Source organism: Anomalospiza imberbis, chromosome Z, assembly GCF_031753505.1.
Source record: "Anomalospiza imberbis isolate Cuckoo-Finch-1a 21T00152 chromosome Z, ASM3175350v1, whole genome shotgun sequence".
In the NCBI taxonomy this organism is placed as follows: domain Eukaryota; kingdom Metazoa; phylum Chordata; class Aves; order Passeriformes; family Viduidae; genus Anomalospiza; species Anomalospiza imberbis.
The window spans coordinates 68,902,852-68,921,524 of NC_089721.1; positions in this window are offsets into that span (position 1 = coordinate 68,902,852).

Here is an 18,673-nt window from a genome sequence, read left to right on the forward strand (position 1 = left end):
GTTCTTTATTCAGAGGGGGCTGGGTTGCTTATGATTGGGGGGTGGGGGTTATTGTTGACTCTGTTTGTGGTTCTGGAATTAGTGCGGGGGTTGTCTCGGGGGGCGATTCGGGCTGTTTAGGAGGGGGGTCAGAAAGTAGTTTAGTTGAAAACGCCAGCTTTGGGAGTTGGTGAGGGAGGTTTGAACCCTTCCTTTCTGATTTGATGGGGACTCTAAGAAGAGGTTTAGTCTTCAATCTTTGGTTTACAAGACCAATGTTTTTATAAACTATTAGAGTGGATTACAGTTTTAATATTTTGTTCTCTAGTGCGGCTGCGAGGGGGAATAGGACTAGAATGATGGTGAAGTAGGAGATTGAGGCTAGTTGGCCGATGATGATGAACGGATGTTCTACCGGTTGGCTGCCGACTCAGGTTAGGACTAGGACGTTGGCGACTAATGTTCAAAATAGGATTTGTGAGATGGGTCGGAAGGTTATTGATCGTAGTTTGGATGTGTGGAGTAGGGGTAAGAGGAATAGGACTAGAATTGAGGCAGCTAGGGCTAAGACTCCTCCTAGTTTGTTTGGGATGGAGCGTAGGATAGCGTATGCAAATAGGAAGTATCATTCGGGTTTAATGTGGGGGGGCGTGGCTAGTGGGTTAGCGGGTGTGAAGTTTTCTGGGTCTCCTAGTGTGTTAGGGGAGAATAGAGCTAGGGAGGCTAGGAGGGTTAGTATTAATGCGAAACCTAGGATGTCTTTTGTGGTATAGTAAGGGTGGAATGGGATTTTGTCGCAGTCTGATGGGATACCTAGAGGGTTGTTTGAGCCTGTTTCGTGTAGGAATGTCAGGTGGACTAGGGTGAGACCTGCGATAACGAAAGGTAGGAGGAAGTGAAGGGCAAAGAATCGGGTGAGGGTTGGGTTGTCTACTGAGAATCCCCCCCAAACCCATTCTACCAGTGTTTGGCCAATGTAGGGAATTGCTGAAAAGAGGTTAGTGATGACTGTAGCTCCTCAGAATGATATTTGGCCTCATGGTAGAACGTAGCCTACGAAGGCGGTTGCTATGAGGGTGAGAAGGAGGATGACTCCAACGTTTCATGTTTCTTTGTTGAGGTATGAGCCGTAGTAAATTCCTCGGCCGATATGGAGGTAGATACAGATGAAGAAAAGTGAGGCTCCGTTTGCGTGGAGGTTACGGATGAGTCAGCCAAATTGTACGTCTCGGCATATGTGGGCGACTGAAGCGAAAGCTAGGGAAGTGTCTGCTGTGTAGTGTATGGCTAGTAGGAGGCCTGTGACGATTTGGGTAATTAAGCAGAGGCCTAGTAGAGACCCGAAGTTTCACCATGTTGAAATGTTTGATGGTGTGGGGAGGTCAATTAAGGCGTTGTTGATGATTTTGAGTAGTTCGTGGTTTTTTCGAAGATTTGGGGCCATTAGGTTATGTCTGTAAGTGGAGATAAGGATGATGGTGATGGATAGGATGAATGATCCTAGATAGGCTTTGATCTGTCCGGAGTGCAGGGTTGTGGCAGTTTTGGATGCTGTTATTTGGAGGCTAGCTAGCCCTTCAGGTCCTAGTGCTTTGGCTCAGGATAGGTCGATTAGGTGTAGAGGGATGTTCTGGCTTCATTTTAGGGAGGAGGTTGTGCTGAGGCGGTGAATTAAGGGGTTGTAGTATCCTAGGGACGTGGAGAAGTTATGTAGGGTTGTTTGTTTTGGTGTAATGTGAGCTTGGGTTATTTTTGAGATTTCTAGAGCTAGGGCGATTCCTAGGGTTGTTACTACTAGTGCTGTAATTTTGATGTATAGTGGCATGGTTGTTGGGGGTGTTTTTGTTGGAGTAATGAATGAGGTAATTAGGAAGCCTGCTGTGATACTTCCTAATGCTAGGCGGGTGATGGGGTAGATAATTGCGGGGTTATTTTCGTTTATTGGAGTGAGGGGGGAGATTCGAACGAAGCCTGCTTGAACTAATATGGTCATACGAATTGTGTATACTGCGGTAAAGGATGTGGCTACAAGGGTTAGGATGAGGGCTCAGGCATTTAGGTAGGATGTGTTTAGGTTCTCGATAATTTGGTCTTTTGAGTAGAATCCTGCTAGAAATGGCATTCCTATTAAGGCTAGGTTTCCGATGGTGAGGCAGGAGGTGGTTGTTGGTAGTATTTTTTGTAATCCTCCCATTTTTCGGATGTCTTGTTCACCATTTAGGTTGTGAATGATGGAGCCTGAACATAGGAAAAGTATGGCCTTGAAGAAGGCATGGGTTGAGATGTGAAGGAAAGCTAGTTCTGGGAGATTTAAGCCGATGGTGACTATTATTAGGCCTAGTTGACTTGAGGTTGAGAAGGCGATAATTTTTTTAATGTCGTTTTGGGTGAGGGCGCACGTGGCTGCGAATAGGGTTGATAAGGCACCGAGGCATAGGCATAGTGTGAGGGCAGTTTGGTTGTTGTAGAATAGAGGGTGGGTTCGGATTAGTAGGAAAATTCCGGCTACTACTATTGTGCTGGAGTGGAGGAGGGCCGATACAGGGGTAGGCCCTTCTATGGCGGCGGGTAGTCATGGGTGTAGGCCGAATTGTGCGGATTTTCCGGCTGCGGCTAGAATGAGGCCTAGAAGGGGCAGTGTTGGGGTTGGAGAGGGTGAGGATAGTTGGTTGAGTTCTCATGTATTTATGGTAGAGGCTAGTCATGCCATGGATAGGATAAGTCCGATATCTCCGATTCGGTTATAAAGGATGGCTTGTAGGGCGGCGGTGTTGGCTTCTGCTCGGCCGTGTCATCAGCTGATTAGAAGGAAGGATATAATTCCTACTCCTTCTCAGCCGATGAAGAGGACGAATAGGTTGTTGGCGATGATTAGGATGAGTATGGCTATTAGGAATAGTAGGAGGTACGTAAAGAATTTTGTAATGTATGGGTCTGAGGCTATGTATCATGTTGCAAATTGTAGAATAGATCATGATACGAATAGGGCGATTGGGAAGAAAGTGAGGGAGTAGAAATCTATTTTTAGGCTGATTGGGATTTTGAAGTTTATGATAAATTTTCATTCTCAGAGGGAGGTTAGGCTTTCTGCACCTGAGTGGATATGAATTATTATGGGGATGGTGCTGATTAGGAAGGAAGCTTTTACTGTGGTTGTGATGGTAGCTGGGGTATTTTTAAGGTTATTTGATAATAGTGGGTATAGGATTGGGGTGGATAAGGTGGCTAGGGTTAGGAGTGTGAATGTGTTTAGGACTAGTGGGAGGTCCATTACTTTCACTTGGATTTGCACCAAGGTGGATGGTTCCTAAGACCATTGGATTACTGCTATCCTTTGAAAGTAAGGGGGCTGAGGTTTTATACTCAGATGCGAGAGTTAGCAGTTCTCGTTGGTTGAACCTCCCCTCGGCAGGCAAGAAGGATTTAACTTCTATTTTTAGAATCACAGTCTAATGTTTTGGTTGAAACTATGTCTGCATATAGGCATGCCTGAGATGAGTTCGGGTTTTAGGATCAGTAAGAGTATGGGGATTACGTGTAGGGTTATGAGGAGGTGTTCTCGTGTGGAGGAGTTTTGTATTGATGTAATATGAGATGGTAGTGTTCCTCGTTGAGTTGTTATGAATATGTATAGTGTATATGAGGCGGTGAATAGTATTGTGGCTCCTGTTAGGATGATTGTGAAGGAAGATCAGTTGAATAGTGAAATTACAATTGTTAGTTCTGCTATAAAGTTTGTTGTTGGTGGGAGGGCTATGTTTGTGAGGTTGGCTAATAATCATCAAATAGCTATTAGTGGTAGGAGGGGTTGCAGTCCTCGTGTGAGTAGGAGAATTCGGCTGTGGGTTCGTTCGTAGTTGGTATTGGCTAAGCAGAACAGCATTGAGGAGGTTAGGCCGTGTGAGATTATCATTATTATTGCTCCTGAGAATGCTCATTGGGTTTGGATTATGGTTGCGGCTACGACTAGGCCTATATGGCTGACTGATGAGTAGGCGATTAGTGCTTTTAGGTCAGTTTGTCGTAGACAGGTGGCGCTAGTTATCACTGCTCCTCATAATGCGAGAGTAATGAAGGGGTAGTGGAGGTTGTTTGATGGTGGGTTTACTAGCATGGTGACTCGTATGATTCCGTATCCTCCAAGCTTTAGTAGTAGGGCTGCTAGTAGTATGGAGCCGGCGATTGGGGCTTCTACGTGGGCTTTGGGTAGTCAGAGGTGAAGTCCATATAGGGGGGATTTGACTATGAAGGCTAATAGTAGGGCTATGCTTGCTACTATGCCAGATCATGAGTTGTTAAGTGTAGGATGTGATAGTTTAATTATTGGGAGGTATAGTGTGCCAATTAGGTTTTGTAGATGTAGGATGGCGATTAATAGGGGGAGGGAGCTGGCAAGTGTGTAGGATAGGAGGTAAACACCGGCGTTTAGGCGTTCTGGTTGATTACCTCATCGTGTGATGAGGATTAGGGTGGGGACTAAGGTTGCTTCGAATGCGATGTAGAATAATATTAATTCTGAGGCGGAGAAGGCTGTTAGGATGAAGAGTTGGGCTAGAATGATTGTAGTGGCAAAGATTCGTTTGCGGATGATAGGTTCTTGTTCTAGGTGGTTTTGGCTTGCTATGATTATTAGTGGGAGTAATCAACATGATAGGACTAGCAGGGGGGAGGAGATTTGGTCTACAGCAGTTCAGGGCGTTAGTCCTTTGTTTGGGTAGTATGTTGGAGCTAGTCATTGGAGGCTGATGGTGGCGATTAATAGGCTATGGGTGGTAATATTGGTTCACAGATGTTTGTGTGTGGTTAGGATGGTTAGTGGGAGGAGTATAGCGGTTGGGATGATGATTTTTAGCATTGTAGTAGGTTAAAGTTGTGTAAGTGGTCGGAGCCGTGAGTTCGGGTGGAGGCTACTAGTAGGGCTAGGCCTGTGCCTGCTTCGCAGGCGGAAAAGGTTAATATGATGATGGGTAGGATGATGAATGATGGTGCTTGCATTTGGATGGGTCATATGGTTAGGGCGATGTATATGGATAATATTATGCTTTCCAGACATAGTAGGGCAGAGATTAGATGGGTTCGGTGGAAGGCTAGGCCTAGGCAGCTTAGGATGAAGGCTGAGTAGAAACTTAAGTGGAGGTAGGGCATGAAGAAAGTTATAGGGTTTTAACTATAATTTGTTGAGTCGAAATCAACTGTCTTGGTTAGACTAACTTTCTGTTATTCTGCTCATTCTAGTCCTCCTTGGATTCATTCGTATACCAGTCCTAGTGTTAAGAGTAGGATGAGGGAGGTTATTCATGTTAGGGTAGCAGTGGGGTGTTGAAGCTGGATTGCTCATGGTAGGGGGAGAAGTAGGGCGATTTCTAGGTCGAACAGGAGGAATATGATGGCTACTAGGAAGAAGCGGATTGAGAATGGTAGTCGGGCAGATCCTAAAGGGTCAAATCCGCATTCGTATGGGGATAGTTTTTCTGGGTCTGGATTTATTTGGGTGATTCAAAAGTTTAGTAGAGTTAGTAGGATACTTAGGGTCAGGGATGAAATGAATATGAATAGGATTATGTTTATTACTCTTCTCTGGGTTTAAACCAGATTTTAAGGATTGGAAGTCGATTGTAATTAATATACTAGAAGAGTAAGATCCTCATCAGTAGATGGAAATGTATAGGAGAAGTCATACGACGTCTACGAAGTGTCAGTATCATGCTGCTGCTTCAAAGCCGAAATGGTGGTTTGGTGTAAAGTGGTATTTGATTAGACGTAGAAGGCATACTAGTAGGAAGGTAGTGCCAATAATTACATGAAGGCCGTGGAATCCGGTAGCGACGAAGAAGGTGGAGCCGTAGACTCCGTCAGCGATGGAGAATGGGGCTTCGTAGTATTCTATGGCTTGGAGGGCTGTGAAGTAAAGTCCTAGGAGTACTGTTAAGAGTAGGGCGTGGATTGCTTGTTTTCGGTTGGCTTCTATGATACTGTGGTGGGCTCATGTGACGGTGATTCCTGAGGCTAGGAGAATTGTGGTATTTAGGAGTGGGACGTCCATGGGGTTTAGGGGTTTAATTCCAACTGGCGGTCATTGTCCTCCTAGTTCTGGGGTGGGGGCTAGGCTTGAGTGGAAGAAGGCTCAAAAGAACCCTAGGAAGAAGAAGGCCTCAGATGTGATGAATAAGGCTATGCCGTATCGGAGGCTTTTTTGGACGGTTGGGGTGTGGTGTCCTTGGAATGTGCTTTCTCGTACGATATCTCGTCATCATTGGAATATAACTAGGGTAGTGGAGAGTAAGCCTAGGACTAGGAGTCAAGGGGAGTTATAGTGAAATCATATTGTTAGTCCTGAGGCGGTTAGGAGGGCAGCGGCTGCTCCTAGAATGGGCCATGGGCTGGGATCTACTATATGGTAAGAGTGTGCTTGGTGGGTCATTGTGGTTAGACGTTTTCTTGTAGGTAGAGGCTTAGTAGGAGGACAAAGACGTAAGCTTGAATTATTGCCACTGCAATTTCCAGCATAGTTAATAAGAAGAGGACTAGAAGGGCTAGGAGTGAGGCTGCTGGTATTGTTGAGGCTAAGGTTATTGTGGCTGTGGAGATTAGTTGAATTAATAGGTGGCCTGCCGTAAGGTTAGCTGTTAGTCGTACTCCCAGGGCTAAGGGTCGAATGAGTAGGCTGGTTGTTTCGATTATAATTAGAGCTGGGATTAGTGGTGTGGGAGTCCCTTCTGGCAGAAGGTGGGCTAGGGATGTGGAGGGTTGGTTTCGTAGTCCTGTTAGCAGGGTAGCAAGTCATAGGGGGAAGGCTAGTGCTAGGCTTATGGATAGTTGAGTGGTTGGGGTGAATGTGTAGGGTAATAGCCCTAGTAGATTGATCAGTAGGAGGAAGATTATTAGGGAGGTTAAGATTAGGGCTCATTTGTGCCCTTTTTTGTTTAATGGGGTTATTAGTTGTTTTGTCACTATGTTGATGAATCATAGCTGTAGAGTTGAGAGTCGGTTGGTGATTCATCGGTTGTCTATGGAGGGTAACAGCAGAGCAGGGAATGTTATGGAGATAAGAATTAGGGGAATTCCTAGTAGGGATGGGCTTGAGAATTGGTCGAAAAGGTTTAGGTTCATGGTCAGATTCAAGGGGTGGTGTTTGGGGGGGTTGGAACTTTGTTAGTGGGAGGGTTTGGTGTAACAAAGGTTAAGATTTTAGGTTGGATGATCAGGGAGAATGTGAGTCATGAGATGAGTATAATAAAGAGTCATGGGCCTGGGTTTAGTTGGGGCATATCATTAAGGAGGAGACGGTCCTCTTTCTTTAGCTTAAAAGGCTAATGCTAGTTCATAGCTTCTTAATGATTGGGGTGTTTAGGATGAAATTGATGAGGATCAGCTCTCGAAGTTGGCTAGAGGAGTAGATTCTACTACAATGGGTATGAAGCTGTGATTAGCCCCGCAGATTTCTGAGCACTGTCCGTAGAACACTCCGGGCCGGGAGGCGAATAGGGAGGTTTGGTTTAGGCGACCTGGGATTGCATCGGTTTTTACGCCTAGGCTGGGGACTGCTCATGAGTGAAGTACGTCGTCAGCGGTGACGATGACCCGGACGGTAGAGCTTATTGGGATTACAACGCGATGGTCTACTTCTAGTAATCGGAAGTGGCCTAGGGGGAGGTCCGTTGTGGGGATCATGTAAGAGTCAAATGTGATATTTTTCAGGTCGGTGTACTCATATGATCAGTATCATTGGTGACCAATAGCTTTTAGGGTTAGGTCTGGTTCATTAATTTCGTCTATCATGTAAAGGATTCGCAGGGATGGTAGTGCTAGTGCTACTAGGACCATGGCTGGGAGAATTGTTCAGACAAGCTCGATTGCTTGGGCATTGGTTGTGTTGGAAGTTAGTTTTTCTGTGAGGGTGAAGGTTATTAGGTAGAGGACTAGGCTGCAGATTGCTAGAGCAACCATTAGAGCGTGGTCGTGGAATCCTATCAGTTCTTCTATGATAGGGGAGGAAGCGTCTTGGAAGTTAAGTTGTGAGTGGTTGGCCATGTTTGGGTGTGGAGATGCACTGGGTTTTCACCAGTGATTTAGTCTTGACAAGGCTATGTAATGGTTTTACTAGCATCTCTTTATGAGAAAGAAGCATAAGTGGTCTATGCGGTTGGCTTGAAACCAACATATGGGGGTTCAACTCCTTCCTTTCTTGTACTTGGACAAAAGCTGGTTCTTCGAAGGTGTGGAATGGTGGTGGGCATCCGTGGATTCATTCGACATTGGTGTTTGTTAGCTCTGGTCGGAAGACTTTACGTTTTGATGCGAGGGCTTCTCAGATGATAAATAGTAGTATGATTACGGCTGTTAGTGAGATGAGTGATCCTACTGATGAAATAGTGTTTCATAGTGTATAGGCGTCTGGGTAGTCTGAGTATCGTCGTGGTATACCGGCTAGGCCTAGGAAGTGTTGGGGGAAGAAGGTTAGATTAACCCCTACAAATATTACTCCGAAATGTGTTTTGGCTCATGTTGAGTGGAGAGTGTATCCGGTGAATAGGGGGAATCAGTGTGTGAATCCTGCTATGATTGCGAATACTGCTCCTATTGATAGGACGTAGTGGAAGTGGGCTACTACATAGTAGGTGTCGTGCAGGGCGATATCTAGTGAGGAGTTAGCCAGTACGATTCCTGTCAGTCCTCCGATGGTAAATAGGAAGATGAATCCTAGGGCTCATAGTATAGGTGGGTCTCATTTGATTGTTCCTCCGTGTAGTGTTGCTAATCAGCTGAATACTTTGATTCCAGTTGGGATGGCAATGATTATTGTAGCTGATGTGAAGTATGCTCGGGTGTCTACGTCTATTCCTACTGTGAACATGTGGTGGGCTCAAACGATAAAGCCTAGGAAGCCAATGGATAGCATGGCTCATACTATTCCTATATATCCGAATGGTTCTTTTTTTCCTGAGTAGTAAGTTACGACATGGGAGATGATACCGAAGCCTGGTAGAATGAGGATGTAGACTTCTGGGTGGCCGAAGAATCAGAAGAGGTGTTGATATAGTACTGGGTCTCCTCCTCCGGCTGGGTCAAAGAATGTGGTATTGAGGTTGCGGTCTGTGAGGAGTATTGTGATGCCAGCGGCTAGTACGGGGAGAGATAGGAGTAAGAGTACTGCTGTAATTAGGACTGATCAGACGAATAGGGGGGTTTGGTACTGTGATAGTGCAGGAGGTTTTATGTTGATTGCTGTCGTGATGAAGTTAATTGCACCTAGGATGGATGAGATACCTGCGAGGTGTAGTGAAAAGATGGCCAGGTCTACTGATGCTCCGGCATGTGTTAGGTTGCCTGCTAGCGGTGGGTAGACTGTTCAACCTGTCCCTGCTCCGGCTTCGACAGTTGAAGATGCTAGAAGTAGAAGGAAGGATGGGGGGAGTAGTCAAAAGCTTATGTTGTTTATTCGAGGGAATGCTATGTCTGGAGCTCCGATTATTAGAGGGACCAGTCAGTTTCCGAATCCTCCGATCATAATTGGTATAACTATGAAGAAGATTATTACGAAGGCATGGGCTGTGACTACAACGTTGTAGACTTGGTCGTCTCCTAGGAGGGATCCTGGCTGGCCTAGTTCTGCTCGAATGAGTAGGCTTAGGGCAGTGCCTACTATTCCGGCTCAGGCGCCAAAAATTAGGTAAAGGGTTCCGATATCTTTGTGGTTGGTTGAGAATAATCATCGGTTGATGGATGTCATAGGTAAGATGGCTGAGTGTATAAGCGTAAGGCTGTAGTCCTTTTCACAGAGGTTCAATTCCTCTTCTTATCGGCTCTGTGGTGAAGTTCATGGTGAGTTGCAAGCTCATTGATACGCATTAATTGTGCGTCGGAGTCTTAGGCAGAAGCCTGTTGGTTAGGGCATATAGCTGTTAACTATAGTATTGTGGGATCGAGGCCCATCTGTCTAGGGGGTAGGTAAAGTCCTAGCTTAATTAAAGTGTCTGAGTTGCATTTGGAAGATGCAGGGTAAAATCCTGCGGACTTTAAGCAGAAACTAAGAGGGTTTCACTCTTGTTTAAGGCTTTGAAGGCCTTCGGTTTGGGTAATCCTAAGTTTCTTAGACGGAGTAAAGGATTAGTGGGGAGATTGGCAGTATGGCAATGGATACTGTGATTAGAATAGCGACTAAGGGGCTGATTGGTTTGTTAGTGCGTCATTGTTTTATTTGGTTTGTGGTGTGAGGTGGGAGTGTGATGGTGGCACAGTATGCGAGTCGTAGATAGAAGAATAGGTTTAGTAGTGAGAGTAGGGAGATAATTGTAGCTGCTATTGCCATATCCTGTTTAGTTAGCTCTTGGATAATAAATCATTTTGGTAGGAATCCGGTCAGGGGTGGTAGGCCTGCTAGAGAGAGTAGGGTTAGTAGTAGTATTGTGTTTAATGATGGGGCTTTTGTCCATGAAGTAATTAGGGTGGATAGGTTAAGTGCTTTGGTTGAGTTAAGGGTTAGGAATACTGCTGCAGTTATTAGTGAGTATAAGTAGAAATTTAGTAGGGTGAGTTTAGGGCTGTAGGCAATAATAATAATTATTCATCCTAGGTGGGAGATAGAAGAGAAGGCTAGGATTTTTCGGATCTGTGTTTGGTTGAGTCCTATTCATCCTCCTAGGGCGACTGAAAGGATAGCTATAGCAGTTAGGATTATGGGGTCTAATGAGTGGGAGGTTATAAATAGCAGTGCGATAGGTGGGAGTTTTATGAACGTTGATAGGAGTAGTCCGGTGGTGAGGGGTGATCCTTGAAGGACTTCTGGGAATCAGAAGTGGAAGGGCACTAGTCCAAGTTTTATTGCAATTGCTGAGGTTAGGATTAGGCAGGATGGTGGGTTGGTTAGTTGGGTGATGTCTCACTGTCCGGTAGCTCATGCATTGGTTATGCTAGAGAATAGTACTAGGGCTGAGGCGGTTGCTTGGACTAGGAAATATTTAGTTGCGGCTTCAATGGCTCGTGGGTGGTGAGATTTTGAGATTAGGGGTAGAATAGCAAGTGTATTGATTTCAAGGCCGGTCCAAGCTGTTAGTCAGTGGTTGCTTGAAATTGTGATGGTGGTTCCTAGTATTAGGCTTAAAGTAAAAACTAGTTTCGCTTGGGGGTTCATTAGCAGGGGAAGGGGTTAGACCATCATTTTCGGGGTATGGGCCCGATAGCTTGTTTAGCTTACCCTACTAGGAAATAATATAAGGGAAGTATAGGGAGTTTTGATCTCTCTAGTGCAGGTTCAATTCCTGCTTTTCTAATTGCTAGGAAATGAGAGGGTTAGTGTACCTCTGTATTCACTTTATCATAGTGACCCTTAGTACTCAGGCACATTTCCTGAAATTACAGGCAGGGGGGTAGGCCTGCGTAGCAGATTAATAGGCTGGCGTGTCATAGACACAGGGCTAGTGTAAGCGGTAGGAAGTTTTTTCATAGTAGGTGCATTAGTTGATCGTACCGGAATCGGGGGTATGAGGCACGAACTCATAGGAATCCTGCTGATAGTAGCAGTGTTTTTGTGGCTAGTAGCACTGGATATAATTCTTGGGGTGGGTTAAGCATACTTGGGTTGAAGAACAGAATGACGGTTAGTGCGTTTATTAGTATGATGTTAGCGTATTCGGCGAGGAAAAATAGGGCGAATGGTCCTGCTGAGTATTCTACGTTAAAGCCAGAGACTAGTTCTGATTCTCCTTCTGTTAAATCGAAAGGGGCTCGATTCGTCTCGGCTAGCGTGGAAATGTATCATATTATGGCTAGTGGTCAGCAAGGGAAGATGAGGTAAATGGCTTCTTGGGTTACTGCAAGGGTGCTCAGAGAGAAGTTCCCACTGATAAGGACGACAGATAGGAGGATGATTGCGAGGGTTACCTCGTAGGAAATTGTTTGGGCAGCTGCTCGTAGTGCTCCAATTAGGGCATATTTTGAGTTGGAGGCTCATCCTGACCATAGGATGGAGTACACCGCTAGGCTTGACATGGCTAGTAGGAACAGTACGCCTAGGTTGAGGTCAGCTAGGGAGAATGGCAGTGGGAGTGGGGTTCAGATAGAGATTGCGAGAAGAAGGGCTAGGACAGGGGTTATTACGAATAGAATTGGGGAAGAGGTTGAGGGTCGGATGGGTTCTTTAATGAACAGTTTGATTCCGTCTGCCAAGGGCTGAAGAAGCCCAAATGGTCCGACAACATTTGGTCCTTTTCGGCCCTGTATGTAGCTTAAGATTTTGCGCTCTACTAGGGTCAGGAAAGCTACTGCAATTAGAATGGGTAGAGCATAGGATAGGGCTATAATGAGGTTAATAAGTATTGGGTGGTTAGTCATTGGGTTGTCTGTTTAGCTAGGGAGAGGATTTGAACCTCTGAGTTAAAGGACTTAAGCCTTTTGCATTTTCCGAGCTCTGCCACGCTAGCTAGTCCTTTTCTTGGACGTGGTTGGTTGTGATAGCTTTTCGTAATTAAGTTGGTTTTATTACTTAGGGCGAAGGCTTGCCTGTAGTATTGGCCTCACTTTTCCTATCCTTTCGTACTGGGAAGAGTTCATCATAGATGGAAACCGACCTGGATTACTCCGGTCTCTCAGATCACGTAGGACTGTTAATCGTTGAACAAACGAACCCTTAGCAGCTGCTGCACCGCTAGGATGTCCTGATCCAACATCGAGGTCCTAAACCTCCTCGTCGATACGGACTCTCGGAGGAGATTGCGCTGTTATCCCTGGGGTAGCTTGGTCCATTGATCAATTGTATTGGGTCTGGTTGCTGTTAGCACGTTGAGGAGTTGCTCTTGGTCTGGAGGTGTGGTCTAGTTTTTGGAGGTTTTGTTTTGCTCCAAGGTCGCCCCAACCGAAAAAACGCGAACCAATCTCTTATAAGTTAGTGAACCCGGTGGGTGGATATGTATATTAAGGTGGTTGCTGGTTTTAAAGTTCCACAGGGTCTTCTCGTCTTATGTTATTATCCCTGCTTTTGTACAGGGAGATCAATTTCACCGATTGCCTGTAAGAGACAGTTAAGACCTCGTTTAGCCATTCATACAAGTCTCGATTTACGGGACAATTGATTGCGCTACCTTTGCACGGTCAGTATACTGCGGCCGTTGAACGTGAGTCACCGGGCAGGCATCACCTTCAATACTTGTTTGTTGGTTTGCTGAAGGCTATGTTTTTGGTAAACAGTCGGGCCTTGACGGTTTGCCTAGTTCCTTTTACAGGTTTTAATCTTTCTTAATGGACGCTCCTCTGTCGGGTTAACAATATGTTTAATACTCTGCTTGTTTGATTAGTCGTATATTGGTGATTTGTTAATAATGTACGGATGTAAGCTTGCATCGTAGAGGGAGGACCCTGGTTACTCATTCTAGCATTAATTCTCCTATTTATGTATAGGTTAGCCTGTTAATGGTGAGGGAGTCATAATGTTCTTACATTTTTTTGGTACGGAGCTTTAACGCACTCTTTGTTGATGGCTGCTTGAGGGCCCACAGTAGTGGTCGTTTAACAGTATTTATCCGCTCGTTGAGATTGTATTCTTTTTTAAAGGAGCTGTTCCTCCTTTAAATAGCCCTTAATTCGCTTCATTAGGGTTCGTGGATTTCCTTGGAGGAGAATTAAGAGTGAACTTAGATTCGTTTCACAGGCAACCAGCTATCACCCAGCTCGATTGGCTTTTCACCACTACTAACAAGTCATCCCACTCTTTTGCCACAGAGACGGGTTCGCTCAATAATAGCTGCTCGTAAGTAGCTCGCTTGGGTTTCGGGATGGCAAACTTAAGTTCATTTTGCTTGGTTTTTCTTGCTAGACCATGATGCGAAAGGTACAAGGGCTGGTCTTTGCTGTTTTTAGCTTAGGTTTTTCACTAATATTTCATCTTTCCCTTACGGTACGTGGTCTCTATCGCTCCAATGGTGTCTTTTCTATCGCCTATACTAGGACTAGTGAATGCTTTAGTTGGGTGTGGTAAGTAGCTTGGTTATTCCAGGTCATGTCGATTGGGCTAGAGTTTGGCATCAAGACGATCTGGTGTAACAGATATTTTTCAGGTGTAAGCTGAATGCTTTGGGTTAAGCTACGTCTTGTTATCTAAGTGCACCTTCCGGTACACTTACCTTGTTACGACTTACCTCCTCTTTGGCTGAATGGCTTATTAATTTATGAGGGAAAGGGCGCCTATGAGGAGGGCGACGGGCGGTATGTACATGTTCCAGAGCCGGCTTTAAGAGGGCTCGATTGTCCCACTTTACTGCTAAATCCGCCTTCCAGGGACTGTTTCATGTCCCTTTGCCGTATGTTCTATACTAGAAAATGTAGCCCATTACTACCATTCCATAGGCTATACCTTGACCTGTCTTGTTAGCGGGTTAGGCTATTGCGCCCACTGTTGTGCTGTCAGGGGAGGTGGGCTGGCGACGGCGGTATGTAGGCTGTTTTGGCAAGAAATGGTTAGGGTGTAGCGTGGATCATCGATTTCAGAACAGGCTCCTCTAGGTGGGTTTGGAACACCGCCAAGTCCTTAGAGTTTTAAGCGTTGGTGCTCGTAGTTCTCGGGCGGATGCTTGGGTAGGTTTAAGCATCAAGATTTAGGGCCAGGCATAGTGGGGTATCTAATCCCAGTTTGGGCCCTGGCTTTCGTGGAGTTCAATTAATCATTGTTCTAAGATTTTCTTTGAGAAAGCGGCCTTATCAGCATCATGGGCTTGTGACAGCTTAGTTGCCTTTTAGTCTTAGTTACTTGGATAGCATGTGACCACTCTTTACGCCGTTATAAAGTTAATTTGGGTCTCCTGTATGACCGCGGTGGCTGGCACAGGATTTACCGACCCTAAATTTGCTATGGCTAAGTCAAGTTTACACTCATTGCTTAATATTAACTACTGCTGAATGCCCGTGAGGGTGTGGCAATTGCAAGGCGTCTTGGGCTATGGTGAGGTGAGCCTAATACCCGCTCCTATCTGCCTCTCATGAGGTGTCCAGGGCTTCTGCACTGGGGCGCGGATACTTGCATGTATAAACCTAGCAAAAACTAACAGTAAGGTTAGGACTAAGTCTTTTGTCTTTGGGTGCTTGTGTGGCAGCCGTCTTGACATCTTCAGTGTCATGCTTTTTGTAAGCTACAGAGACAGCGGGTTTTGTGCTATTTGTTTGTTTGATTATGTTATGTTTTTGTTTGATCTTTGTGGGTGGTGTGGGTAGGGGATAAGAGGGTAAATTTTTTCGTGCGCAGGCATTTTTAGCAAATGGTGGTTGGTTTAAGTGTAGTTTTTATAATTTTTTGGATTGGTTTTTTGATGATGATGAAGAAATTTTTAATTTGCAATACAATGAAATTATAGAGGATGATAAATTGAAAAGAAATGAATTGTAAACATTTGGACAATGTAGGGAGAGTGCGGTTGTTTTTTTAACAAAAGTGATAAAAAAAATGTCAAGATAAAAAAAAAAGATGCGTAAAATAGCGTTTGAACGTAAGTTCCTAGAAATAGGTAAAATAATAAGCATGTCCGGGAAGCATTAAACTATCTGCTACCCGAGAGGGTTTTAGCGCGCACTCCATGAATGGGGTCAAAGTGCATCAGTGTCAAGTTTGCGACGACCTTATCCAAAAACCATGACATTCTGGGTGGTAGGGGATTCACATGTTCGACGGTCATGTGATGGACATGTCAAGAGGAAGATAACTCCTGCAGTGCACTTGAGGGGCTTATTGAAGAGACGCCAAAAAAAAACAAGTGTAGGAGGTCGGTATGCCGCGATAAAGAAATCAGGGAGGAGTATTCAACCGACCACTTGTATCTGTGAAGAGCAAGAGAGACGGATTGAAGCAAGTTATGGTCCTGAAGTTACAACCACTCGCACAAAAGAGCAAGTAGTGTTCGGGGTTTAGGGGGAAAGTATGTGTCGCCCAGCCAAGAACCGATGATACCCCTAGCATTGAGTAGCTATGGCCTCGTGAGAAGCGCGATCAATAAATAACCTTGCCCTCTGGCTTGAGAGTGCTTGAAGGCTGTTGGACTGGAAAATTACCTAGGAGGTGGGCGAATTCACTAGACTAGAAGAATACAAAGGTGTCTAGGGACATTCCTCGTTTACGAGAGGGGAAAGCATGTACAGCAAAGAAATTGCTAGTGATATGGGTAACGCTTGTGACCAGGGGGGGAGGTAGGATCACTTGGGCTGTATGGTACCTGAAACAAGAATGTGCCTGGAGGGTAACCTGTCCGAAAATCATCAGTTTTGGAGATAATGTTTGGGCTTTTCGTGGAGTGCCATAGTGTATGATGTGGGGTGTCCTACATTTCAGTATATGCCTGATGGGGCAAAGAGTGTGATGCATTTTGTACATACCCTAAGAAGCATGAGAAAAACATGCGGGGGGGGAAGGGGGGGCCCTGGATCTAGGCGTTTCTGTAGTTAATAGCTTACAACAGCAGCTTTTCAGGCTGCGGTTCTCGGATAAGGGGCCGAGCAGGAACATATGATAGCATTTGTTTTATTTTTAGGACTGTGTTTCGTTTTGGGGGGACTAGCAGTTTCCCTCCAACCCGTCTCCCTATTATGGGGTGATAGGGTTGGTTGTGGCTGCTGTTGCTGGATGTGGTTGGTTGGTGAGTTTGGGTGTGTCCTTTATGTCTCTTGGTGTTGGTGATGGTTTATTTGGGTGGTATATTGGTGGTGTTTGTTTATTCAGTGTCGTTAGCGGCGGATCCATATCCTGAGGCTTGGGCTAGTTGGGGGGGTTGTTGGTTATGGGTTTGGGGTTGGGTCTGGTTGTTATGGTGGGGCTTGTTGTAAGTGGTGTGTTTGGGTTGTTAGCGAATGGGGGTACAGTGAGTGGTGTGGGATTGTTGTCAGTTCAGTTAGATCTTAGTGGGGTGTCAGTTCTTTATTCGGAGGGGGCTGGGTTGCTCATGATTGGGGGGGTGGGGGGTTATTGTTGACTTTGTTTGTAGTTCTGGAATTAGTGCGGGGGTTGTCTCGGGGGGCGATTCGGGACTGTTTAGGGGGGAGTCAGAAAGTAGTTTAGTTGAAAACGCCAGCTTTGGGAGTTGGTGATGGAGGTTTGAACCCTTCCTTTCTGATTCGATGGGGACTCTAAGAAGAGGTGTAGTCTTCAATCTTTGGTTTACAAGACCAATGTTTTTATAAACTATTAGAGTGGGATTACAGTTTTAATATTTTGTTTTCTAGTGCGGCTGCGAGAGGGAATAAACTAGAATGATGGTGAAGTAGGAGATTGAGGCTAGTTGGCCGATGATGATGAACGGATGTTCTACCGGTTGGCTGCCGACTCAGGTTAGGACTAGAACGTGGCGACTAATGTTCAAAATAGGATTTGTGAGATGGGGCGGAAGGTTATTGATCGTAGTTTGGATGTGTGGAGTAGAGGCAGGAGGAATAGGACTAGAATTGAGGCGGCTAGGGCTAAGACTCCTCCTAGTTTGTTTGGGATGGAGCGTAGGATAGCGTATGCAAATAGGAAGTATCATTCGGGTTTAATGTGGGGGGGCGTGGCTAGTGGGTTAGCGGGTGTGAAGTTTTCTGGGTCTCCCAGTGTGTTGGGGGAGAATAGAGCTAGGGAGACTAGGAGGGTTAGTATTAGTGCGAAACCTAGGATGTCTTTTGTGGTGTAGTAAGGGTGAAATGGGATTTTGTCGCAGTCTGATGGGATGCCTAGAGGGTTGTTTGAGCCTGTTTCATGTAGGAATGTCAGGTGGACTAGGGTGAGGCCTGCGATGACGAAAGGTAGGAGGAAGTGGAGAGCAAAGAATCGGGTGAGGGTTGGGTTGTCTACTGAGAATCCCCCCCAAACCCATTCTATACCAGTGTTTGGCCAATGTAGGGAATTGCTGAAAAGAGGTTAGTGATGACTGTAGCTCCTCAGAATGATATTTGGCCTCATGGTAGAACGTACCCTACGAAGGCGGTTGCTATGAGGGTGAGTAGGAGGATGACTCCGACGTTTCAGGTTTCTTTGTTGAGGTATGAGCCGTAGTAAATTCCTCGGCCGATGTGGAGGTAGACACAGATGAAGAAAAGTGAGGCTCCGTTTGCATGGAGGTTACGGATGAGTCAGCCAAATTGTACGTCTCGGCATATGTGGGCGACTGAAGCGAAAGCTAGGGAAGTGTCTGCCGTGTAGTGCATGGCTAGCAGGAGGCCTGTGACGATTTGAGTAATTAAGCAGAGGCCTAGTAGAGACCCGAAGTTTCACCATGTTGAAATGTTTGATGGTGTGGGGAGGTTGTTGATGGTTTTGGCGTTGTTGATGATTTTGAGTAGTTCGTGGTTTTTTCGATGATTTGGGGCCATTAGGTTATGTCTGTAAGTGGAGATAAGGATAATGGTGATGGATAGGATAAATGATCCTAGATAGGCTTTGATCTGTCTGGAGTGTAGGGTTGTGGCGGTTTTGGATGCTGCTATTTGGAGGCTGGCCAGCCCTTCAGGTCCTAGTGCTTTGGATCAGGATAGGTCGATTAGGTGTAAAGGGATGTTTTGGCTTCATTTTAAGGAGGAGGTTGTGCTGAGGCGGTGAATTAAGGGGTTGTAGTATCCTAGGGATGTGGAGAAGTTATGTAGGGTTGTTTGTTTTGGTATAATGTGAGCTTGGGTTATTTTTGAGATTTCCAGAGCTAGGGCGATTCCTAGGGCTGTTACTACTAATGCTGTAATTTTGATGTATAGTGGT